General features: G+C 38.7%; 1 pseudogene; it reads right to left on the minus strand.

Moving 5' to 3' along the window:
• Positions 1–337: 337 nt before the first annotated feature.
• On the minus strand, positions 338–5,567 carry LOC121255142 (annotated as a pseudogene).
• Positions 5,568–27,550: the final 21,983 nt, after the last annotated feature.

Here is a 27,550-nt window from a genome sequence, read left to right on the forward strand (position 1 = left end):
CCAGAGCTAAAATTACATTAACACTTAGAAATAAATCTGTTTCAACAATGAGCTCCTGAGTCCCATTGGGTGGGACAGTTGTAACCCTCTCAGAATTGTGCTGAACTCTTGCGCGCAATCGGGAAGCGCAATATTCCCTAGCTAGCTCCGCCTTTAATATTGATAATGACGGAATCATCAGCAATTCAAATACTAATTAACAATTCGAATTTTAGAACACAGAAGCACTTATTTAATTTAGTACGTACGTACGTACATGATATTGGAGTAATTATAATTAATATCTCAGGCAAATATATATTATTTTCTGTAAAAGTAATCAAATCAATCGGGAACAGATCATCAGTACTAGCTATATATTGGAGTAATTTCTTAAAAATTAATTAATGCTTTCATGCAATATGGCTAGCTATATAGCTACGCGGCTTTTTTCATTAATGTGTTTGTACATTAATTGAAGAATTCGATTAATTAGCTAGGTAGCGATCATGAGAGCCGCGTATAGAAGCTGGTTCCAGGTATCTGGAATTCCAGCAAGACACCAATGGGTACAGTCCAAGCCCTTGAATCCATTATAAGAGGCAGGCTGTCCATCTTTTCTCAGTTGTGAGAGGTTCGTTATGTCAAGCAAATGAACAGGTTTCCTTATTGTGCTCAACACTTCTCTCACTACGTAGGCTGCCTCTGGCAAACTGTAATATCCGGTATTTTAATGTATTTTTATTGAATGATTATTTTTAATAATTTAAAATTTTATTCTCTTATTTTATAATTATCAGATATTTTAAATGAGTTATTTTATGATCTTTAAATTGTAAAAAATTAAATTGTTATGTTTTCTTAATATTTATTTATTGTTGTACATTTAAATTTTTCTTCTTTTAAATTAATTGATTGTGAGATTTAATTATTTTATTTTCATTGTATCATTACGTTTAAATTATTTTAATTGATTTTCTGTTTTAAAATCATCTTCGTTGGATATTTTTTGTGACCCAAGAGGTGAGGATTGGACCTCATTTCTTTTCCCCTTACTTTTCTTTTTCTCTTTTTCTTTTCTCTTTCTTTTCTTTCTTCCCATTTTCTTTTTCTCCCTCTGCTTTTCTCCTTCCCCGCGCTACGCACTCCCCTCCCTCTCTCCCGTGTGCTTCTCTCTTTCCACCCAGCCACCGCCGTCGCGCCGCTGTACGTGACACCGCCCCTGCCGTTCGCTTCCCCACCGGCCGGCGACCACCTCCCTCCATTCTCAGCTCCTATCGCGCCGCCGTTTGCCCCACGAGCCCCTCCAAGCCGCAGCGGATCTTAAGCTCCAGCACCGTCGTCGCGCCACCACCGGCCACCATTTCTTCACCACTTCATCCTTGACCTCCTAACAACCCAATGGACCCAACCCTAGCTTCGATCTGTCACCGGTGAAGCACATCCAACCCCATTTCCGATTTTGGTATTTTTGGCCTAAAACCACCATTTGTGCCACCACCCACGGCAAACCACCACCACCATTGTCTTCACCGACCTCTCTGAGCCCTACCCTATCAATTTCGGGTCTTAGTTTGTCCCCATTCAAAAGTGGGTATTTGAGACCCACAGCTAGAGTGTATTTTACACTGTTTCGTTGCTGAGCCACCACCTTTTGCACCACCGTGATCTTTCAGAAATTATTATAGAGCACTGTAAATATTTTTCCAAAGAACTATTTTTGCACTAACTCATATTATTGTGAACTGGTTGGACATGCCGGACTGAGTCTGAGGAGTTCGGGGGTCGGATGGATTGTGGACGAAGTTGTGTATTTGGTTGGTATTGTGAAATGTTGGTTGTTGGTATGGTGTTGTTCATGTACATGGCATATTGCACTCATGATCATGTTTGTAAAGGAAACTAAGTTTTCGTGTATATGCATTCATGTTCATGTGTTTCATGAAAACTGAGTTTTCATCTGTTAAAGGATTTTGGATGGGTGTGTATCACGACCCCAAGCCGAGATGGGGTATTATCTCGGTGGAGCTCCTCTGATCACTCGGGAGCGGAATATACTGAGTGACGTCCCCTGGGTTGTCGCTGGGCGACAACGGAATCGGACGAGATGGTCTCGTGCCGACTCCGTGGCCCCTCTGCTGGCAGGGGTTAGAGGATGCTTGGCCACGAACGCGCTGGGCGTGAAACTGGGCATCGCTCGTTGGATAGTGGGTGCTTGGCCACGAACACGCTAGGCGCGGAACTGAGCATCGCTACGAAGCCAGGACGTGCGGATGATCCCTAGGGGAGATCACGGTGCATTGGTTAATAGAATAATGAGCTGTTTTCTAGGAAAATAGCGTGTGTTGATTAAAAGGTTTTTATGTGATTCATTTATTGGGAAAATGAGGTTTTATTGATTTGGGTCATTTTCCGGGAAAATGACGGAGTATTATTTTTGGGCCAAATGAGATTTTGGCGTGTGTTGAAAATATCTATTTTCGGGGGAAATAATATTTTTGGATCTAATGCATATTTCATCATATGCATGCATGTTGGTCGCATTAATCTACTTTTATCTCGTAGTTGTTTGGTCTATACTTACCTGCGGTACCATTTTGTGGTAATGCAGATTTCGATGCAGATGAGGCTGAGGGTGAGCCTGAGGGTTCGGCTCCGCCCGAGGAGTGATCTGGGATCACTCGTTTTGGTTTGAGACTTGTAAAATATTTATTTTGGATGACTGTATAATTTTTAAACCTTTTTACTGATTGTTTAAATTGTATTAATCATTTTGGTACTTAGTTGACTTAATTATCCGTTGCATTGTTTATTGTACACTGTTGCATGTACACACACTTGGCACTATCGTTGGGATGTGTGACCCTGTTGTCACCATCCTAGCGTGTCGATTCCCGTGTCTCCTTACATGGGGTCGGGGGCGCCACACAAACCACCTAGGTAAGACGACCCGTTTATGGGCTTTGTCTCCTTTGAACAGTTCTTTACTTCTGGCTCGTCCCAACCCTTCCCACTATATGCACCATATAATATAATATGCTCATGATCAACACAAAAAACTTGGGAAAAATTAAAGATTACAATTTCAGAATTAAAAAGTATATTGATCATGATCTTACTCGTAGTAGTGTGAAGGAGAAATTCCTTGAAAAATGACTGGCTTTTTCAGGATCCACATCTGTATCGACCCACTTCGCCCATGTTGTTAAACCTTTTCGAAAAGCAACCATCCGATCCATGTCCTTGACAACGTCCTTGTTTTCATCTTCAATGTAATCCCATCTGCAATCAGAATTCCGTTACATATTTTCTTAAAGTTATGAAAATACATGTGACAGTTTATATATATAATATCATAGATGCTCGACTTTATAATATTTAGAGGTCAGTACTCAATATTGTACGTACGGTTGCTTAGGTCCCCTACGGTACCACCACTGCCAAGTGTTGAAAACCAGAACATCGATTTCTTTCCACATGTCGCCATTCTTCAGGGAATCAAGCTTCAAAACACGACCGATTTGATCTTCTTCGATGTCTACCAAGTAGTGAGAATTGAATAGCAGAACTGAAACTCCATAGTCCTGCATGCGAATTAAGTTTATAGAGTACTACTGCAATTCTTAGCCATTAATGTACATGAAACCTAAATTTTTAGTACGTCCATTAATTAAGAATATTATTAGTTCATTTATATTATGGTATCGTTTGGATTCGAAGATGAATTGAGATGAGTTGTGAATAGTAGTGAGATTTGTGAGTTAAAGTTGATGAATAATAATGAATAGTAGTGAGATGAGTTGAGATGAGTTGAAATGAGTTGAGATGACTTGCGAATACAAACTGGGCCTATATATACCTGAAACGTACATGAACTCATGTGAATCTGTTCTTTATGTGTTTGACTTTTAAGGGGCCTCACTTGAGCAAACAATGTTAATCGTTGTCCTAAAAGATATGGTATTCTATATTATATATTTATAATCAGCCGTTTCAGGGAAAAGAGAACTTGTTCCATACACGTCCAATTTAATTTATTGTGGGGCCCCACTCATTTTGTTAATCTTATAGGAAAGTTGGCCAAGAAATAGTACTGAAATAGATGCACATGATAATTTAGGCCTCATTCAAAAAGATTCATGAAATCATTTGCAGAACTATGCATACATACCATGATACAAACCGAATGGAACTGAACTCGTGGCGTTTTTGTTGGTTGTATTCGGAAATGTTTGGTAATAACATTAATGAAGCAGTGCTTGCTACCAGAAATGTTGGGGGCAGTGGTACTCTTGGGTCTTGAGGCAGGCCATTTAAACCAAACGACATCCTCAGTAGAGGTGACAAAAAAAAAAAAACTGGCAAATAGGTAAATCAGATTGTACCAAACTGAACCGGTGAGTTCAGTCAAGTTCTAAATCAGATTACTATAGTCTATAATATAATATATTATCACTATATTATTATATACTATAATATATATAGCATATTATATATACTATACATATAATATACCGGAAAAACCGGATTTGAACTGGACCGAAACGGGTAGAACCGAAAGTACGAGTTTAGAGGTTTAAATGGTGTGGTATTGGTTCTTCAAATCTCTTGGTTCTAAAATACGTCAAAAACCGACCGAACCGGACCTGTTATACCCCTAGTCCTGAGTTTAGATTTTTGTATTCACATTCTCGGGACCATCGAACTGGGTTATTCGGTCAAGTGAATTTTTCCTAGTCTTAAAATATTACCTTAAATCTACTTGTGGAAAACTATTTGTCACGAGTCTATACACCATTAAAATTAGTCTAGACTTTATTCTTGAATACTCCATAGAGAAAACTTTCATACTAGATGCATTGGTCTTCCATGTTTAGTACACCTACTATGAAACTATGACATGTCATTAACTCACGCAATCCCAACCTATTCTCATGCTGCATAGGATTATTGCTTAAATTGAAGCCTTCTCTAGTAAGCCCAACTCCTTTCTTCTTGTCTATTCTCACCCACCTATCTCTAATCCCTTCCTGCCTCTCTGAATTGATCATCACCTCCTCGTCTACACTGTAATCATAACCTTCAAAGTCACCGTGGTTTACACCAGTTCATTTTCCTTTTCTATCTCATTGAAACCAGATCCAATTGACACATGATCGCAATGGGTATTTGCAGTTCTCCTAGTTCAACAGTTGTGGCCACGACCAAGCTCATCTTACAAGACGGTCGGCCAAGTTCGTCCGATGCTTTTCAAATGCCAAGGACTCTCCCAAAGATCCTGTCAAGCAAGATATTCCCCATCTAGAAGATAAATTTCAACTAGAAGATTAACCAATCATATCACAGTTAGACTTAGATATGAAGTCTTGTATAATTGTGCATTATTTATCTTATTAGTATCTGTTAGACTCCTATTCAAGCATTGTAGCTGATTCCTTTTAATAATATACAATGCACCACAATTGAGTGAGCTGAAATTATTCAATTAAGTCCATACCTTGAAATGGTATCAAGAGCCAATTGACTCACGTTAGTGTTTTTTTCAATGGAGGACCAAGCTTCTCAGCACTCTGAATCCCATCGTTCATCCCCTCTATTCTCTTGGCTAGTCAAATCATCAAACACTCCCTCCCCCTGTCACCCCTTCCAAATCTTACTACAATCAAGTTTACATGTGACAATTATCTTCTATGGAAGGCGAAAGTCACCCCATATCTCAAGGGTCTTCATCTCTTTCGCTATGTTGACGGTTCCACACCCTGCCTGTAACGCCCCGTTCCCAGAGGTCCGGAGAGTTAACTCTTAATATCTAAAATCAACTTAAATAACACAACTATAAAATCCAAAAAATCCCATAAAATATTAATCCATTTAATCAATCCAAATATCTAAGTTTCTCCATGGGGACAAAAAGAAATCTCAATAACATAAATTAAAAACTCTCCAAAACTCAAAATTATCCTTAACTTATCAAATTAAAATACCTGAAAAATAAAATCAGTTTACTAACTACGACTATCAAATAAGCATTTGTACCCTCAGACACTTATTTCACTTCGATCATCACAGCTTGCTAAAACTTCCTACTCTTGTACTTCAGTTGAACCATAAAAAATATCTGAAAAATATATGGAGATAAGGGGTGAGTTATCAACAACTCAGTAAGCAGAGAACATATATCAGTGTGTAAACATGAGCATTTACATTAATCAGAATGCAGAACAAAACATTTTCATTTTCAGAGTAAGGAAGCAAAATATGTTATCAAAATATCAAAGCAAAGATTTAGAAATAATTTCATTCAAAAATATCCTTTAGCATAGCATAAATGATCATCATCATCATCAGAACATCATATCAGAACAGAAGCCATGTATAACCCTCGTGGTAGGGTTGTGCAATCTGCGGATAGTCAAGTAGAACATAAAATACTCTGTCACCAAGGTGTGCACTCAAAACAGAGACCACTACCATAACCCGTGGCAGGGCCGTATCCACTATTATAACTCATGGTTGGGCCGTATCCACTATTATTACCCGTGGTTGGACAGTATCTACAATTGAAACCCGTGGTTGGGCCGTATCCACTATTATTACCCGTGGTGGGGCTGTAACTGAATAGAACGGAAACATAATCAAATTCAGAATCAAAGAGTCATGCCAATGGTTTTTAGAAATCACATCTTATCCAAACAGAGTATTGAACAAAATCATATTATCTTCGTAATCAAAACAGATCCAAAGCATATTTACAATATTTATGCACAAATTTTTATATTCGCTCTTTTTGCATAAATTAGAAATAGAATGTCAAAAATAAGCTTATGTCTACACCAGTCATAATGGAAAATACTTTCTTCTTAAACAGAATCTCATGAATAATGCAGAACAAATAAATGAGATAGTTCAAATTTCTTTTCATAACCAAATATGTATATATTTTTAAAAAGTCAACCTCAGCTCATTTTATTTTAATATAAAGTATAGCATAGGAATCCCGCTTACCTGAACTTAGCTTTTTCGGAATTTCCTTCAAAATGTCGAACAATAATTAATCGTCACCTATAAAATAATCATGTAATTCTCGTAAATTTCTAATTAATCTCATATTTCGATATTTAATCCTAAACTTCTAAAATAACCTATTTAATTCCCCAAAACCTAAAATTCTCATAATTCCCAAAATACCTTCATTTTCCCAAAACCATCAATATCTACTTAATCGAATTCCTACCGAATAAGAATTTAATCAAGCAAGTATTAAAATAAATATAAAACTCAATAAAAATTAATATTCAAAATATTTAAAATACACGCAACATTTTATAAATAAAAAGAATACATTGGTTACTAAAATTTCCATAAAATAAGTCATGAAAAACTCCTCTCTTAAAAAATAGGTTTACTTCCTTTAATTAACAATATTATTAAAATACAAATATAATATTTATTCAAACTTAAAGCAAAACTCATTTAAACATAAACTCCAAAAAAACTTCTCACCCGAAAACATTAGGTTAAACCTACCTTCCATATATATTTATATATATTAGGTCAAAATTAGTAACTACCCAACCTAGGTTAAAACTTTACATATATATATATATAATATATATATAAAGTACGTATATATAACTTATAAGCATAAACCAGACAAATAACATGGGATTAACACATATGCAGCGGCAGGAACTTACCCAAGGGAAACCGAGGCACGCGTCGAGGAGTGAGGCGCGACGGGGCTGGCTGGAGGGACAGTGGTGGTGCGGCTGGAGTGCAGAGAAAATGCAGCGGAGGTGTCGTCGAGCTGGGCTAAGCAAGAGAGAAAAAGAGAGGGATAGGTGAGTGCGAGAGAGGGCGGAGAGAAAGGAGGGAGTAACCGAGGGAGGTACTCACCGTGAGGGGGTGCTATGGGCTGAGGTGGCCTGAGAGTGTTCAGCACCCTTTTCCGTGCCGGTGGCGACGGCTTGGGGTGGCTGGTGCGGTGCGGTGCAGTGTAGTGGTTCAGTGGGTGGACCTCTGTTTCGGGTGGCTAAAAAGAGGAATAAACACCTTGGTTTTTCGTGAGAGGGGTGGCTCGCGGTAGTGTTAACCGTGGTGGTTTTTGTGAGGTGGGGCCACAACGTGGTGGGGCTCTTGGTGGAGGGTATTGCAGCAGTTTATGGTGGCTGAACGTTGCTCTATTTTTTGGATACTAAAGCAGAGGATTTTGACTTGGTGTAAGCCGCAGGGGGGGTTGCTGTTTCCCGTGGCTGTGGCACGCGTTTCTAGTGTTTGGTCTTGGCGGATGCTTACAAGGGGCGGATGAACTGGACGACAACTATGTGGAGGTGCTTGGGTGGCGTGGCAATGCACAGTGTGGGCTTCGTGTAAGCACGGGTTGCGTCGATCTCGTATGGGTTGGGCACGAAGGTTGCTGGTGGCAGTTCCACAGTGGTTCCGTGGTTGACAGAAAGAGATGCGGCTGCTAGGCTTCACGCAACGTGCAACGCTGGAGGATGAGGGAAGGAGGGACAAGATCGAAACGGACGATGGTTTGTGGATGGCAATTTTGTGCGTGCGTGCGTGGGTGGGTGGAGAATGCTGTGGGAGTATTGCAGCAACTAGGCTTGGTAAACCAACAAGCAGGTACGTGTATGAATATGTATATATATATATATATATATATATTGGCGATGAAGGAAAAAAAAAACCCCAGAGATAAGAGAGACGTGTGTGCGGATGAAAGCTGAGTCGTGTGTGTGCATGCATGTCATGGATGAGAGGAAGACCTAGGGGGAAAAGAAAAAAAAAATAGATGGAAAGAAAAGAAAACAAAATAAAACATGCGGGAAAAATAAACGTATGAAGAAAATAAAATGAACTAAAAATAAATAAATAAATAAAAATAGGGCTTGATTGGGTCCAGGTGTTACACTGCCCTCCCTCCTCCTCCTCCTCTTTTTCTTCTTCCCACATCTGCCCAATCCTCTGTCCACAATATGGCCTTTACCACATGGATTATGCAAGATCGACACTTTCTCAGTGCCCTAAACTCTTCCTTGCCGAAAACCATTCTCACACATGTTACTAAATGGTCGATACTCTTACTGTTGTAGATCAACACTTAAATGACTTCAAACTTGTTTCCTTCTTACTAGCAGGTCTTGGACCTAAAATATAACTAGTTTGTGATGTCAGTCACCACTAGAGACCATCTGACTTCATTGGAACATCTTTATGGTCATATGCTCGCTCCCGAGCTTCACTTCGAACATTACCAATTGTTTGTTGTTTTGTCTCTTGTCGGTGCCAATGTTGCTGCCTACACCAGCGGTTCTCGAGGTGATCGTGGCAGTCAATTCTCAAACTCTAGTGGTTGGGCTATGGCTCTAACTCCAATTGCCCTTCTCAAGGCTGGGGGCATGGTCGTGGACCACCTTCGTCCTCTGGTCCTAAGCCTATATGCCAAATGTGCAACCAAACAGGGCACACAGCCCTTCGGTGCTATCACTGCTTCGATGAATCCTATCAAAGAGATTCTCCTTCAAACATCCAGAACTATTTTATAGCTCCCTCGCAAAAGTCAGAAAACAATTGGTATCCTCACTCTAGTGCATCTCACCACCTTACATCCTATTTGGCCAATTTGAATGTCAACTTCGAAGAGTACAATGAATCTGAGTTGATTCGCATCAGTAATGGTATTGGTTAGCCAATCAAACACTTTGGCACAACCTGGTTGACCACACCTGATTTCTTTCCTTCTCCATAATGTTCTTTGTGTACCTTACATTAAGATAAACTTGCTCAGAGATTACTATCGATACTAACAAATTTTTTGAATTGCATCCTTAGTTTTTTGTTTTTTGTTTTTTGTTTTTTTTTTTTCTGTGAATGACCAGGAAATCGGGGAAACTCTATTGCGTGGGCTGAGTAGACACGGCCTTTACACATTATTGGCCTCATATAAAGATTGTTCACCCCTTGCCTTTGTCAAGGAGCGCACTTCTCTTTCTCAATGACACTCAAGGATGGGCCATCCAACATTTAGTGTTGTTTATCGTGTTTTGTGTGATACCCCGTATTTTAGGATATTTTAATTGAATGATTATTTTAATTATTTTAAATATTGGTTCTCTTGTTTTAAATTTATCAGATTTTTTTTGTTGGATTTATTTTATGATTTTTAAGTTGTGAAATTTATCATGATGTGCTTTCTTGGTATTAATTATTGTTTTGCATTTAAATTGCTCTTTACTTTAAATTAGTTTAATGTTGGACTTTAAAATTATTGTATTGTTAGATTTTTATTATTATTTTATTTTAACTACTCTATGCTTTTAAATTATTTTATTCAACTGACTGTTTTGAAATTTTTTTCGTTGGATCAGTTTTGTGACCCAAGTTGTGAGGATTGGACCTCATTTCTTCCCCTCACTTTTTCTTTTTCCCCTTTTTCCTTTTTCCTCATTTTCTTTTCATTTTCTCATTCTTTTCCTCTACTTCTCTCCTCCCGTGTGACACCTGCCTTCCCTCTCCCCCTTCTGTTTTTCTTTTTGAGCAACACCACCACTCCCATTTTGTTCCCCTCTGGCTGATGACCTCACCTATCCATTTTCAGCTCCTCCCTCGTCATCGTTAGCCCCCATACGTAGCTTCAAGCCGCAACATCCTTGAGCTCGCGCGCCACTGTCACGCCACCATTGGCCACCAGCTTTTTCCCACACTACCGTCGACCCTTTGACTATCTAATCCACTTTTCCTAAGTTCTGATCAGCCACCCTTGAAGCCCCTCCATCCCCATTTCCGGTTCAGGTGTTTTAGCCTCCAACCGCCGCCCTCGTCGAGACCCACGGCCAACCACAACCACTAGTAGCTTCACCAACACCTCCAAGCCATTCCCTAGCCATCCCAAGTCTTCGTTTGTCCCCGTTCAAAAGTTGTGTTTTTGAGTCTCATGACCCTTGTCCATTCTTGAACTATTGCATTGTTGTGCCGCCACTTCTAGCTTCTTGATCCTTCGAAAATTATATTTTAGCACTGTAAGTAATTTTCTAAAAAATTTATTGAGATCTAAATATATTTTTACACTATCAAATCTTCTGCAGTCTGTTTGGCTGTTCCGGGTTTAAATATTGGTATTTTGAGTTTGACGTTGGTTATGGTGAATGTTTAAATTACTATTGGAATTGATAAATGCTCGTTTGGGTGGATAAATATGATTATTTAGACTGTATGGTGTGGCTATATTGTAATTGTTAGGTGTTATAATTTGAGTTAATGTTGATTGTTGAACTTGTGTTATGGAGGGTCATGTTGGGTTGCGACGATTGTGGGCTGTCAATGTCGTAACAAGTTATGAAAGTGAGCTGATTGGTTGGACATGGGTTGTTGGATTGATGTTTTGGAGGTTGTGTGTGAGTATGCTTATACCATGTTTGAAAGCGAAGCAAAATGATGTCATGTGTGGGCTGAATAGAATCACATAATTTAGTTAGTTTTATAGAATTCGTATTTATATGAAGTATTAACATGTTAGTGAATAATTTTCTGTTTAGATTGTGACATTGATAGAACTCAAGTTCAAGGCTCAAGTAACTCTCCGCAAGAGTCATGTAAGTGGGGTTTCTATACTAGATTTTGCATAAAAAAAAAAGGTCAATTTTGAAAATGTGCATGTTGTGTTATGAAAAGAAATGTTAAACGATCTCAATTATTTGTTCTACCTTGCTCATGAGATTCAGTATAAGAATAAAGTATTTTGTGACATGACTGGTGTAGACATGAGCTTATTTTTGGTATTCTGTTATTGAACTTAGAAAAATATGAGCAAATATAAAAATTGATAATTTTTGCATGTGACGTAAAGATATTCTGAATCTGTTTTAGAAAATGTGAAATGATCTGAATTTGTTCAATACTCTATTTTGGAAGGATTTGGCATCTGAAAAACCTTTGGCGTGATATTCTTATTCTGTTTTGACTCTGACTCTGAGTTTGATGTGATTTTGATTCTGTTTTGTTCTTATATGTGGCCCTGTCATGGGAGATCCTTGTCATGGGAGATAATACTGACCTCTGGCCCTATCACAGGATACAACAGTGACCTCTGGCCCTGTCACGGGATACAACAGTGACCTCTGGCCTTGTCACTGGATACAATAGTGACCTCTGGCCTGCCACAGGATATAACAGTGGTTTTTCTAATCTAAGTGTAATCGCTTTGATATTTATGGTGATTTATATTCTGCTTGAGTTTATACAGAATTCAAAACCCTACCACGAGGCGACATGGTCTCCGTTCTGATATGATAAGATAAGATGAAGATGTTCAGTTGTGCTCTGCCAAAGGAAATTTTGAATAAGAATGTTTTCTGAGAGTTTCACTCTTATATTTTTGGTAACATGTTTCGATTTTGCATTTCAAAAACAAGTATTCTGATTCTGCTTTCTGAATGAAAATATTTTCTTCAACATTCTGAATTTTGATAAATGCTCATGTTTACATACTAGTATATGTTCTCTGTTTACTGAGTTGTTGATAACTCATCCCTTTATCTTTACAATATTTTTTAGATAATTTGAATATTTTAGCTGAGGATTAAAGATGAAAGCGGGGAACCAATATGATTGTTATGTAGAGGGGCAAGTAGTACTGAATTTCGGAAGACTACCATTTAGATGATTAATTTGTTCTATCGATTTAGTTAATGGGATGTTTACACTTTTATTAAAGCCTTAAGGAGTTGATCTATTTGTTAGATTATTATTTTGATGACCGTGTAGAAAGAGTTTTATATATTTTTGGTGGTAATAGATGTATATATATTTATGGAGTTCTTTAGAAATTAAAGGAGATTATGCTTATGGAGTCTTTCGGAATATCCTTTTATATTATGAAAGATGATCTTAGACGACAGGTAGTAACTCTTCGACCTCTCTGGGGACCGGGGCGTTACATTTTGTCTCAATTTTCTCTGCCACCTTGTCAGATTTGTAACTCCTATCTTTGTGGTGGGACTTTAGAAAATAGTTTGTAGAAAATGAGATGAGAATTACTGACCATTTTAAAACCTTTTCCTTTCCTCCCCAATATATAAAAGACTTTATATTTTAAATTAAAACATACTTTATAATTCTAAGAGAGATTTTTGCAGTGGAAGTCATTAAGTTAAAATAAAAGGCCTTTTACAAAAATATGACTTTTATAAATTACGTAAAAACTTGCCTAGGTTTCTGTCACACTTCCCTTGGGTCATGTCAATCCTGATACTTCTTTCTCATTTTGTCCCTGAGAGGAGGAGCAACATACATAAAAACTAACGCGAGTTGAATACTCAGTAAGTATTACTTCATACAGTCAAAATCTACTAACATAGGTTTTTAGTCATGCATTCATCATTCATCATACATATTTTACGTAAGCATTCATTTCATTTGAAAACATTACAAGGTGGGGTTTTTTTTTTAAAAAGGGTTTTCATTTCTTAAAACATTTTCTACACCTTGTTCATTCATTCATAAAGAAACTAAAGCATTCGTACGTTCAGTTTACTCTTTTCATTTTCCTTTGGTCGATGCACACTGTTACGCCCCGTGTATTGAGGTCAGTGGTCTTTTGGACCCAGATTCTGCCTGTGACCGTAGATTGAGAATCCCTTTTAGTCAAGGGGTAGCATTGGGTGTACTACCAGTATTACTTACCTGGTATTGCAATTTGCTCTGTCCTTTGGTACCATCATTCATTCAGTCATGGCCGTTAAGTATTTTTATAGATTAAAACATTCATTCATTCCCTTTCATTCAGTCGTTTTAGTCCTTTCCTTTTCATTCATTTCATCAGTCCATTCATTTCATAAACATCGTTTAAAAGCATAATCTTAAACATCATCATAAACATCATTTCATGGCATCATTTAAACATCCTTTCATGACATCATTTAAAACACATTTCGTCGCATAATTAAAACATTATTTAAAAGCATCAAGCATAAGTCTCAATAATTCATTTCATAGAATATGCAAACAATACGTACTACGTATAACATCCATTCACATGCATACAATTATTATTTTGGGTGCACAAATAGGGGCTGCCAAAAAAGGCCTTTACTTACATATACCTTTAAACACTTATATGTAGCATACGTTTATAAAACATTATTTCATTTCATAAAGCATCATAAAGAGAAACTTTTCATTTTCATTTCATATCATTTAGAAAACTCTAAAAGAGTATGAACATAATACTTGTCTGGACTCCATGCTATTTACATTTCATACAGTCCATTTATGTGCGTGTCAGATGACAACCTACATGCATACATAACGTTAACGCCATTCCCTTTTCAAGTGCATAAGTAATTAAACTTAGAAAATATATAAACTTCTCTTCACTAGAACTTCCTTCACTTAGACACACTCTATCATCCAAGTCCATCTTCTATGCTTTCCTTTATCATATTTTCTAAATTAACAACCCATAGCTTGGGACCCAATTAAGGTCACATTTCCAACAATAGCATTCTACTCCATGTTCTTATCCTTTAAAGTGAACCTCCATGATTCACTTTCAAAGTTAAGACACGCTATCACCTTCGTCTTACTCTTCCTACCCAACCATCACTTCCGATGCGTAACTCAGACCAACCAAGTTATACAACTCAATCCTAGTCAATACATACATCCATTCCTTCATTCATGTATAACCTAACCAACACTTCATCATAATCCAAACCAAGCATAATACATAACTTTAAATCAACCTGGAGGCTTAAACATTGTGTGCTCATGCTTAGGACAGATTATCTATTACATATGGTAAATTTGCCCGTTACATATGTCCAACCAAATTACACATGTACCCTACCCCTTTTAGCACCTAAGATCAACATATAATCCACTCAAACGTCTGCTTGTTTACACAAGCCTCATACACTCCGACGCTAACATTCAACTCAAACCCAACCAATATGACACTTCATACAATCCGTCCAATTACATAGCTTATCTCGACACGTCACTTGATCTACATGACGTACAACCACATCATGATTATGCCACATCCAATCACTTCACTCAACACTTCAAACTACATGACTCATCCCAACACTTCCAATGGCATCCTACCATTCCACAGCTACACAACCCCGTCACTTCACAATACACTGTTATAACCAACTACATCACACGGCACAATGCCCCGTCACTTCACACTACTTATAGCTACAATACAGACTACTCTACAGAGCACAGTTCACCGTAATCCCAACACTTCACAACTACATCACACACTACATAACAGCCCCATCACCTCACACTGCACAACTTCACACCTCATAATGCATCACACAACACATCACCACAGCATAACACACTTCGCATATAATCCCATCACTTCAATTACACAACCACCACAACTACTCCATTCACAATTCACAACACAACGCATGTGGCGCCCCCAATCTCCCTTGTAAAAAAAAACACGGGAATCGAGACGCCGGGATAATGACAACACGGTCACGCATCCCAACGAAGTGCCAAGTGTGTGTACATGCAATAGTGTACAATAAAAATGCAGCGGATAATTAAGTCTACTAAGTACCAGAATTTAAAATACAATCTAAATATCAGAAGAGGTTTAAAAGCATTTATACAGTCATCCCAAAATAAAGTTTAACACATGTCCCAAATACAAATGAGTAAAATAAAATAACAAAGCCAGTGATCCCAAATCACTCCTCGGGCGGAGTCGTTTCCTCAGGCTCGCCCTCCTCCTCCTCATCTGCATCAAAATCTGCGTTACCACATAATGGTACCGCAGGTAAGTATAACCCAAATAATCCTCAAGAAATAAAATGTATTTAATGCAACCAACATGCATGCATATGATGAAATATGCATTTTCCTCAAAATATCATTTTCTCCGAAAATGATAATTTCTCCAACACACGCCAAAATCTCATTTGGCCTAAAAATAATCCGTAAAACATTTTCCCAGAAAATGATTTACACAAAATCCAACGCACACTATTTTCCCAGAAAATAGCCAATTAATCTGTTATTACCCTATGCACCATGGCCTCCCCTATGGACCATCCGCACGTCCTGGCTTCCTAGCGGTGCCAGTTCCGAGCCCGGCGCGTACATGGCCAACCACCCACACTACGCAACGAGCGATGCCCAGTTCCGCGCCCAGCGTGTACGTGGCCAAACATCCTCTAGTCCCCGCCAGCAGAAGGACCACGGAGTCGGCATGAATCTCTCGTCCGATCCCATTGTCGCCCGGCGACAATCCAGGGGACGTTACTCAGTTTATTCTGCTCCCGAGTAACCAGCGAGTATCTCGGCTTGGGGTCGTGATACACACGCACCCAAAAATATTCTCACATAAAATCATAACTTTCCAAATCACACATGAGCATGAATGCAATACACGAAAACCCAGTTTTCTTTACAAACATGATCATGCATGAAATAATGAAATGCACATGTACCAACACCAATCCAACGTCCATCAATAACCAGTCCCATCAAATCCAATCAAACAACTCATCAACAACCAATAACCAATTCAACCAAACCAACCAAACAACTCCAATCACAAATCTATCCGACCCCCGTACTCCTCGGACTCAGTCCGGCAAAACCAATCAACAGTTCAAATACAGTGAAATGCGTTAGTGCAAAAATACATTAAATTCACAAGAATTCTTTGGAAAATACTTACAGCACTATAAAGCAATTTCCGAAGGATCACGAAGCTGCAAGAAGTGGAAAAACAGCTACAGAACAGTGTAAAATACACTGTGGCCGTGGGTCACAGATACCCACTTTTCAACGAAGACAAACGAAGACCCAAAAATGATAGGGTAGGGCCTAGGGAGGTCGGTGAAACTAGTGGTGGTGAAGGTTGGCCGTGGGTGGCGGCGCAATGGGCGGTAGAAGACCAAAATACCCAAATCCGAAAAGTGGATGGTGGCGCTTCACCGATGGCGGATCGGAGGTGGGGTTGGGTCCAATGAGTTGCTAAGAGGTCGAGGATGAAGTGGTAGGAAGATGGTGGTCAATGGTGATGCGACGGCGGCACAGCGGCAGAAAGAATGTCGCGGCTTCAATGGGCTCGTGGTGGCTAACGCAGCGCGAATGGAGTTGAGATCGGAGGGGTAGCGTCGCCGGTGGTTGGGGAAGCTAGGGAGCCAGGCGGTGTCGACCACCGTCGGCCCACGGCGGCGGGCTGGGCGGACGAAGAATGATGCACAGGAGAGAGGAGGGTGGGTCGCGCGGGGGGAGGGGGGGAGGGAAGGAAGAAGAAGAAAGAAAAAGGAAAGAAAAAGAAAAGAAAAGGAAAAGGAAAAGAAAAATGCAGAGAAAGAAATGAGGTCTAATCCTCATAACTTGGGTCACAAAAAATGATCCAACGGAAAAGATTTTAAAACAGCAAGTTAAATAAAATAATTTAAACGTAATGGTAAAGTCAAATTGAAATAATTAAATCCCACAGTAATTAATTAAATATGAAAAATAATTTAAATGCACAACAATAAATAAATATTAAGAAAGCACATAAAAATTAATTTTCACCAATTAAAAATCCTAAAAATAATCCAATTAAAATCCAATAATTTTAAAACAAGAGAATAATTTTGAATAAAATAAAAATAATCATTCAATAAAAATACACTAAAATACGGGGTATTACAACGCACTCCATAATAACAACACAGTGCACAACAACATCCAGCTTCACAATAAATAAACTGTCGAGGGAAAGGTAGAGAGATTATACCATGCATCGGGGCTGACCGGTTGCATTGCTTACTGTCCAACAAGGTCTTGTGGTGGCGGCTACCAAACCTTTAGCTCCCATGATTACTACCATGCCAACCACTACCTAAAATTCCATGATCACTCGTTCTAGGGACAATATATCTCGATCCAAAAACTATAATGATGGCTCTGTTTGATGCCAAAGCCCTCGTTGCCGAGATTGAACCTACCAATACCAAACCAACTTGCTACACGACAGTGGCTAAATCACTGGAGTGGCGTGCCACCATGAATAAGCAGTTCGATCCATTTTTAAAAATGGAACGTGGCCTTTGGTTCTACCCCATGCCACTCGCAATGTCATTGGTTCCAATTGGATTTTTTCCCATCAAACGCAATGTAAATAGTGAGATTGAATGGTATAAAGCGAGATTAGTGGCCAAGGGCTTTCTTCAACAATCAGGTATTAACTACTCATAAATTCACAATCCAGTGATCCAACTGACAATGATACACCTAATTCTTTCTATTGTTGTTTCTTTTGGTTGGTCAGTATGGCAAATTGATGTTCCAAATGCCTTTTTACATGGATCTTTGTCTAAAGAGGTTTACATGACTCAAACCCCTAGATTTGGTCATCCTTAATTTCCTGATCACGTGTAAACTACACAAAGCCTTGTATTGTTTAAAGTAGGACCTTCTCGACTGAGCAATAGATTACATGAACTCGATTTTCATGGTTGTCTATTTGATTCATCTTTGTTTATTAATGTTTTGGGTAGCATTGCAATATATGTTTTAATTTATGTTGACGACATTCTCATCACTGGGCTAGATAAGCTTGCCATTGATGGTTTCCTACAAGCCTTACATTCTAGATTTGCAATTAAAGATCTAGGATCTCTAAATTGCTTTTTGAGTATTGAAGTTATTCATGGCAGGCTATATACTCTTATTATAGCAATGTTATATTCTGGATATTCACCAATGAACTAAAATAGCTGAGGCCAAGTTGATTGGGACTCCCATGGCGACATCCGTTGGTCTTACAACCTTTGATGGAGGCAATTTTATAGATCCTAGTATTTTTAGAAGCATTGTAGGTGCCTTACAATATCTTTCAATTAATAGGCCAAATATTAGATTCACAATAAACTAGTTGCAAGCCTTTTCAAATGTAGATTGGTGGCTTTTGTCTACTCTTTGGGTGCAATCATAATTCTTCAAGCTACAAGAAGTAGGCCACTGTCGTTTGCTTAAAACAGAAGTAGAGTATAAATTTGTAGCTAACATTGCAGTAGAGCTTCAGTGGCTACTCGCATTGCTCAAAGAGCTTGGCATCTTAGTTATTAAACCACCAATTATGTGGTGTGACAACGTCAATGCTACTTATCTCTTAGCTAACTTCGTGTTTCATGCCCACATGAAAACATGTGGAAATAGACTTTCATTTTGTTTGTGACATGGTAGCTTGAAAGTTCATTAACATTTAGTTTTTGTCCACCAAAGATCAACTAGTAGACATTTTCACAAAGACATTATCTTGTATAGTTGTGCATTATATTATGAGTCTGGGTTACAAAACATGTTTGAGGTCGACGGGCTGGAGAATTAGGCGGGTTATTCTTCCTTTTGTTCCCTATCTTGGAACAAAGGTAATTCTCAATGAATCTTATTATATTCTAGGCTCCCCTTTTATAGAGGCTATGTTAAGATAGAACAACAAATATTGACTCTAAAACCGACATTGTAGTAGTATGAAAAATTTCAAACCACTACAACTCTTATAAATATAAAATTCCACTACCTACATACTAACCAAATACTTTTAGATAATGAATACTACAAATAGATCATGAATGCTTCTGATGTAATTGTCTTTCCAACAGTTCTAATTGTCTAAGTAATGCTGCTAAGCACACTTTGTTGCCTCTAGCTATAACATTCCTTCGCCTATAAAAAACGCCCTTGCCCTTAAGGGTGAAATAAGGATATCACAACACCATTTCTTCTACAAAATCCCAGATGGCATCTACAAAAGACAAACTTTGCCATTGAACTAAAACCTCTGCTTTCAGTCAGTTCCTTGCATCCAAGACGGCTATGGGAATTGGTTGTGACCTTCTTGTGGCATTCTCAACCTCGGGCAGTTGGCTATAAGCGACTATCCCTTCCCCTAAAGCCTTCTTCAGTAGGAAGACATGGAAAACTGAGTGTAATTTAGACTCCTCCGGTAGTTCTAACCAATACGTGACCTTATCGACATGTTCTTGGACTTGGTAAGGTCCATAATATTTTGGTGCCAATTTGAGATTATGCCTTATGGCTAGTGAAGCTTGCCTATATCGTTGTAGTTCCAAATAGACCCAATCACCTGCAAGAAATTCCTTCTCTCTCTACTTTTGATCATACTTTTTCTTCATTCTCTCTTGGACCTCCTGTAAATTAGTATGTACTTCCTTCAATAGTGCATCTTGTTCTTGTAGGAACCTATCAACCTTGTTTACCTTTGAGGGTTGTCTACCATACACTATTTCTATTGGTGTCTTCCTGTGGAGAGATAGTAGGTGGTATTGTAATAGAATTCAACCCATGGTAGCCACTTGACTGACTCTTGTGGGAGTAGTCCCGTGAAGCACCTTAAGTACATTTACACAGTTTGGTTTACCACTTCTGTTTGCCGTTGGTTTGCAGGTGATATGTGTACCAAAATTGAATTGAGTGCCATTTAGCCGAAAGAGTTCATTCCAAAATCCACTTGTGAAAGCCAGGTCTCTATGGCTTCTTTGTTCAGTGCATATTATGTACCTCTTTCCCAAAAAATACGACCTCTATTTTTGAACTACTGTTATAAAAGACAACATCTCTTTCACATAGGTGGATAGTTGTAGATGTCTTACGTGGAGGGTTTGACTGAAGTAAGCTGGTGGACGTTGGTCTTGCATGAGTACCACACCAATGTTGCTACTAAATGCATCACATTCAATTATGAATTCCTTTGAACAATCAAGTAAGCCCAAAGTTGGTGCCTTAGTCATGGATTTCATCAAATCTTAAAACACTCGATCTGCTTCGCTCGTCCATGCAAATAAGTTCTTTTTTAGTTGTTATGTCAAGGGTCATGCTATGGTTCCATAATTTGTTATAAATTTTCGATAGTGGCTGGTTAATCCCAAAAATCCTCACAGGGCCGTGACCGTTTCGAGATTGGGCCAATCTAGAATTGCCACAATTTTCTCTGGGTTGATAGATACCCCGTTTCCAAATATTACATGGCCTAAGTACTTCACTTCTGTTAGGCCAAATTGACACTTTTCCTTTTTGACATTTAATTGGTGCTTTTGCAGTTCTCTCAAGACTGTCTCAACATGCTTCAAATCATGGTCTTCCCAATTCTTGCTAAAAATAAAAATATTTTTAACGAATAATAAAATAAAATTTCTTAAATGCTGAGCAAATACCTCATTCATGAGTAATTGAAATCTGGAAGGGGTGTTGGTAAACCAAAGGATATTATAAGGAATTCATAGTGTTCGTGGTGAGTTTGTAAGGCTGTCTTTTCCACATCCCCATTATGGATCCCTATTTGGTGATATCCCAACATTAAATCCAATTTGGAGAAAACCTGCGTGCCAAATAATTCATCCAACAACTTGTCGACAATTGGAATTGGAAATTGTCCTTAATAGTGATTTTATTTAAAGCTCGGTAGTCTATGCACAACCTCCATGACCCATCTTGCTTCTTAGCTAGTAAGACTGACAATGAGTAAGGGTTGGTATTGGGCCTCACCACCATGGACGTGACCAATTGAGATACCAAGCTTTCGATTTCATTATTTTGAAAGTGTGGGTACTGATAGGGTCTCCCGCTTACAAATCGATACCCACACTTTCAGGTTCTGGCTAGAATGATATTTTGTGATCATGGCTTTTGGGTGGTGGCAGTCCTTTGGGTTCTGCAAACAAATCCATGAACTAATCCAAAAGCTGCAACATCCTTGGGTCTTCTGAAGAAGGCCCTGTGTTGCCTATGCCAAGTGTAATGGCAATGCGTTGGAGCACATACCCTAGTTCACCCTTTTGAAAACTCCTTCGTATAGAATTGCTATTGACCAACCTTCTTCTAGGGGCACAAGTCCCCATTAACTCCACTTCCTTTCCTTCCCATTAGAATGCCATCTTCAGTAATGAGAAGTCCCACACCACGATGCCTAGCAAGCTCAACCACGATGTCCCCAACATCGCGTCACACCCAACTAAGGGCTATAAGTAGAAGTCAATATTGATGAATAGACAACCATCTAACTTGACCTCCACTACAAGATAGTATCCCCCACTTCGGAACCGATCTCCATTGGCAACCACTACTTCTAAATTCTTTCCTGTCTCTAGTTTTAGCGCCAACCACCTCACAACCATTTCACCCAAAAAATTATGGGTACTACCGAAATCGACCAAGAACTCTACTCAAATTGGAGCAACCTTTCCAGCAACTCCCATGGTTCGTGTCCTGTTACTACCCCTAATAGCATTCAAAGTGATCATAGGGACAACTTCATCCTCCTTCATTCTTGTCCAGCTGCACCACCTCTTCTAGTTCATCACTTCCATCCATGTATTTTTACCCTACAATAAAAAAGAGCCTTTTGCAGTGGTGCCTTGGTGTGAACCTCTCATTACAATTGAAACAAAGTCCCTTGTCCCTCCTCTCTTTTAGTTTTGTTGCACTTAGCTGACGTGTTGTGGGGTTGTGATGCAGGATGGTCCGAGTCAAATGATGTTGACCTGTTAGATTGCACGTTGATGGCGTTGAACTACGTCGAGACGGCAATTTAGGGCAAGCCAAGCAGGAAACAATGGTTTTTCCTTGATTTGGGATAGTTTTGAGCACGTATCGATATTTTGGTCATAACTTTGGCTATGGGTATCAGATTCATACATATGACTCTAATTCGAAAAGCTCTTTTAGGCACGCACGTAATGGTCACCAGATATACTAGGTGTGCATTGTTTTTGAGCTCAAAATTAGATATTTTCCCATACAAATCTCCACTTTTAGACATTTATTGCCTTTTATGGTAATATTTCGTTTCTCGGTTAGGAAGTATTTTGATTCCTATTTTGGCCCATTTTTGGCAAATTGCTTCTTTATTTACGTATTTATTTTTGTTGTCTTTATTAGAAATTTGCTATTTTTGATAAAATCCTGAGATTTTTGAATTTACAATTATTTCAGCCCAACTTGTGGGTTTAGTTGGACATTCTGAAGTTTTGATAATTTTCAATTGAAAAAAGTGTTTTTTTTTTTTTCTGTGGTTTGGACGAATCTCTTGTCTTCCCCATTTTGATTATCTGTTGAAACTAGCAGACATAATTAATCTAAATTTTGTCCAGCATCAGGTTGCCTGCACAAGGGCTAACTCCTTATGCTAGTGTTTGATTACCCGTTGGCCTTTTAGCCTCCATGTAACTCCCAAACCCAGTCAAGCAGCTTTACAAAATTTTTGGGCTTATGGTTTAAAAAACAAAAATCATTTGGGATTACGAGTAAAATTTTTGGAAGAGAGTTTGGGCCTAAGATATTTTTGGCGGAATATATTTTTTTCAATAGGTTGATAATTAGGTTTAAAATCTCTTGATGGACCAAGTGGATGTTCATCCAGAAAATTTATGGGACAAGTGTATTTTTTTTTTTTTAGGCTAAAGAGCCCAGCCGTGAGAATGAGTCTAGACTTCACGTCGCACGGTGTCAAGCCATTTCTATTTTCATGCACATCCATCCCTTCCTTTTATTTAGGTTTGTTTTGTTTTGTACTTATAGCTTATATATATGTAAGTTTTTCTCAACCCTAGAATGAGTGCCGCTGCCTCTTTTCATGCCCTCAGCACACACGAAAATGTTGCCATTACAGCCAGTTCTCACCCTTCTGTAAAGCACAAAATCGCAAGCCTCGGTTGCGTTCAGCAGCCCCGCCACCCCCCACATCCAAGCCAACGAGTCGCTACTCCCCCGAACTCAGTCCACACGAAACCTCAGCCACTCAAAGTCCACCACTCGAGTCGTGCGCCACCACCCTCTTCGTGTAAAATACCACCTCTATTTGTACCACTGTGGCCAGCCGCACGAAGCCGCTGCCTAACACCTCTATAGCCTCCATTGCAAGCCACAAAAATCTTCTGTTTTAGACACCCGAAATAGAGCCCCACCTGTAGCCACCCAACCCTCGGTGCCACCTGCCACGGCTCAACTGCACCCAATGTTTACACCGTAACACCTCTGCTTAGCCGCTGCTCAGCCACACGAAACCGAGAGCCACCCCCCACCTCACGGAAAAGCCTCTACTTCAAACACCAAAAACAGAGCATCTACTAATCTCCACCGTAAGCCACTGCAAAACCACCACCTTTTGCACCGAAAAGCACCATAAAAGCAACAAAAACCGCCGGTCATGACATCCCCGTCACCCTATGCAGATCGGTGAGCCCAGACTCTCCTCCGTATTTGTTCCCTCTCGGTTGCTCTCTCTCTCTCTCATCTCGCACTGTCCGTGCTCGCTCTGCCTCTCTCTCTTTTGCCGCCCAACGTAGGTGGCCTCGCCACTACACGCCCTCCTCGGTGCCCCTGCAGCACCACCATAGTTCCTCCAGCCCAGCCCAGCCCGCTACACCTTGCCCCTCCACGCACATCCCGGTTTTAGTCGTAAGTCCATGCCGTACTTCACTTCTTTTGTTTTTCATGTTGTTGACTTAAAAGAGTTGTATATATATATATATGTGTGTGGGTAAGCCTGTAACCTAATAGAATAGGTGTTGTTACCGTTATGCCCTTTGATTATGTTTTCAAATGATAAAGTATTACAAAAGCTAATGCATAGTTGGTCTAATAAATAAAATTTCCTTGTTACCTTTGAGTTACAAGTTACATTATTGTGTTTTAAATTTTTGATATGTATTTGTAAACTCTAAGTTTTCCATATTTACAAAAATGATCTTGGTTAGTTAAATTTATTTTAAGTAAAGCTTCTTTCAAAAGTAAGCGATAATGTTATAATTTTATTATGATTTAGTTTGTTAAATAATTTTTATGAAACTTAAAAAGAAATTTTGGCATAATTATGTTATATAATATTAAATCTAATAGTTTGATTTTCAATAGTAAATAAGTTAGAGTTAATACTTTAGTCAAAGATTTAGTTGGAATTTGAGAAGTGTTAACATTCTAGGAATTTGTGAATTTAGGTTTTCGAGGAAGTAAAATAAGTTATTTTAGCATCTTAGGCTTAAATATTGAAATACGTGTTCGATTGAAAATTTATAAAAATTACGTGATTATTTTATATGTGAAGATTAATATTTGTTCGGCATTTTTGAGAAAATTTTTGAAAAACTAAGAAGTTCAGGTAAGCGGGGTTCCTATGCTAAAATCTGAGATTGATTTTAGAAAATATGCATGTTTTTGTTATGAAAATAAATTTTGGAAACAATCTCAGTTATTTGTTCTGCAATATTCATGAAATTCTATATAAGAAGTAAATATTTTCTGACATGACTAGTGTAGACACGAGCTTTTTTTGACATTTTGTTTCTGAACTGTACAAATGAGAGTGAATATGAAATTTGTGCATAAATTATAATTTTGTGATCTGATTCTGTAGAATGTTCTGTACTCTGATATGATAAGATGTGATTTTTGAAACCTCTAGCATGATATTCTGTTTCTGTTCTGACCTTACCACGGGTGTAAAATTGTGGCCTCTGTTTGTGTTGGTACCAACTTTTCTATTTCTGGGGCACCCACTTTGGAAACAAAGTAGTTTTCTGTGTGGTCTTTCCTATGTGCACACTCGAGGCTCCAAGAATGATAAGGGGAAGATTAACATTCTGTTTCTATTCAGTTGGCCGCTGGGGTTTCCACAACCCTATCATGGGGGTTAAACATGGAATTATGTTATGATATGATCATTCAGTTATGCTATGTCAAGGGAATTTTGAATAAGAATATTTTTGAACTTTCACTCTGATATTGTTATAAGATGTTTTGACTCTACATTCTAAAGATAAAAAGTGTTTTGTTCTACATTCTGAACTCTGTAAATGCTCATGTTTGCATACTAATATATGTTCCTTGTTTACTGAGTTGTTGATAACTTATCCCTTATCTCTATAATATGTTTCAGATAATTTTGATGCAGCAACTGGAAGTTAGGAATAGGGAGTACTTGAAAGTTTTGTTGATCATAGAAGACTAAGTGCCTTAGGGTACAATGGCCTTTGGAGAGTCTTTTGGTAGTGTTAATATTTTATGTTGCTTTGGTATTTTGAGTAATGAATATTCCTGGTTCTTGTGGAAATGTTTATGTATATTATTAAAGCACTTCTGATGTGCCTTTATGTAGGAACATGGATATTTGTGTTGGACAAATTGGTTATTATGTTATCGAGACTCTGGTTTATTTTAAAAGTATTATTGGAGACGATTTTAGTTGACATAAGTTAACTCTCCGGATCTTCGGGGACGGGGTGTTACACTCCATGAGAGGAGACTTTCGTTGATAATTTTGGGCTCTACCCTCAAATAATTGAGCCAAGCCTACTGCTGCCATAAGGGTCGTGGGTTTTGCCACTTGAACATCTGTCTTGATAGGCTCCTCTAGTCCACTAATGAACCCGCCGATTTGATGTTCAGGTGTAAGGCGCTCGACGCGACTTAGTAAACGCTTGTATTGCGTCGGGTATTCCTTCAAAGTTCTATTTTTGATCTTGAGTTTAGTGAGATCACCAAAAAAATCCTCAAATTGAGTTGGTACAAACTGAGAGTGTAAGCTGCACTCCAAGGATTCCCACCATAATTATGTCGCTTCATATTTAAACAACTGGTACCACAACTGTACATCCCCTTCCTAGTGGTATACCGCTAAGGGTAGTTTCTCAGTCTCCTTTGCTGTTGAAACTCAAAGAACTGCTCCACGTGACATATCAAACTTGCTAGGTCATTATTGCCATCGTACCGAGGAAAGTCTAGCTTAGCCAACTTTGGTGCCGTCAAGCCATGCGTGTTTGATTTTCTAGCTCCCCCTTACCTGATCATGCCTTGGCTAATGACGTTCCTTCTCAATTTAATTTGGTTGGCTAGGACCTATAGAGGGGCATTCAAACTGTGAATTAATTCCTGCATTGATCTCATCTCTAGTTCTAACTGTTCCACTCCTGGGTCCCTCATAACTAGTTATTATGAGCCTGGGTTACAGAATGTGTTTGAGGTCAATGGGTTGGAAAATTAGGCAGGTTATTCTACCTTTTGTTCCCTGTCTTGGAACAAAGGTACGCTTATGGTAGTTTGATCTGAGATATCTTGGGCCTTCAAACAACCATTTGGTGCAAGATTCTCAATGAATCTTATTAGATGGTAGGCTCCCCTTTATAAGAATAACAGATACTTACTCTATATATTGACTCTAAAATAGACACACTAGTAGTATGAATAATTCCATACCACTAGAACTCTTATAAATATAAAATACTACTACCTATGTACTAAGAAAATACTGCCAGATAACGAATGCTTATGAAGTAATTGTCTCTTTTATCCTTTACCACCTCTAGTGTAACATGTTATCTATCTTATTAGTATATCTTAAACTCCTATTCAAACATTGTAACAAATTACTATTAATAGCAAACAATACACCACTCAATGCGATGCGGGTCGTGGTCTCGGCAGGGTGACATTACCAGTCACCATATCTGAAGATCCTCCTCGGGCCCAGCCCAGTCCTCTTCCTTTCATTAGTTTTGCACTGGGCTATCTACTGGCCAGT

This window comes from Juglans microcarpa x Juglans regia, chromosome 3D (genome assembly GCF_004785595.1).
Source record: "Juglans microcarpa x Juglans regia isolate MS1-56 chromosome 3D, Jm3101_v1.0, whole genome shotgun sequence".
NCBI lineage: Eukaryota > Viridiplantae > Streptophyta > Magnoliopsida > Fagales > Juglandaceae > Juglans > Juglans microcarpa x Juglans regia.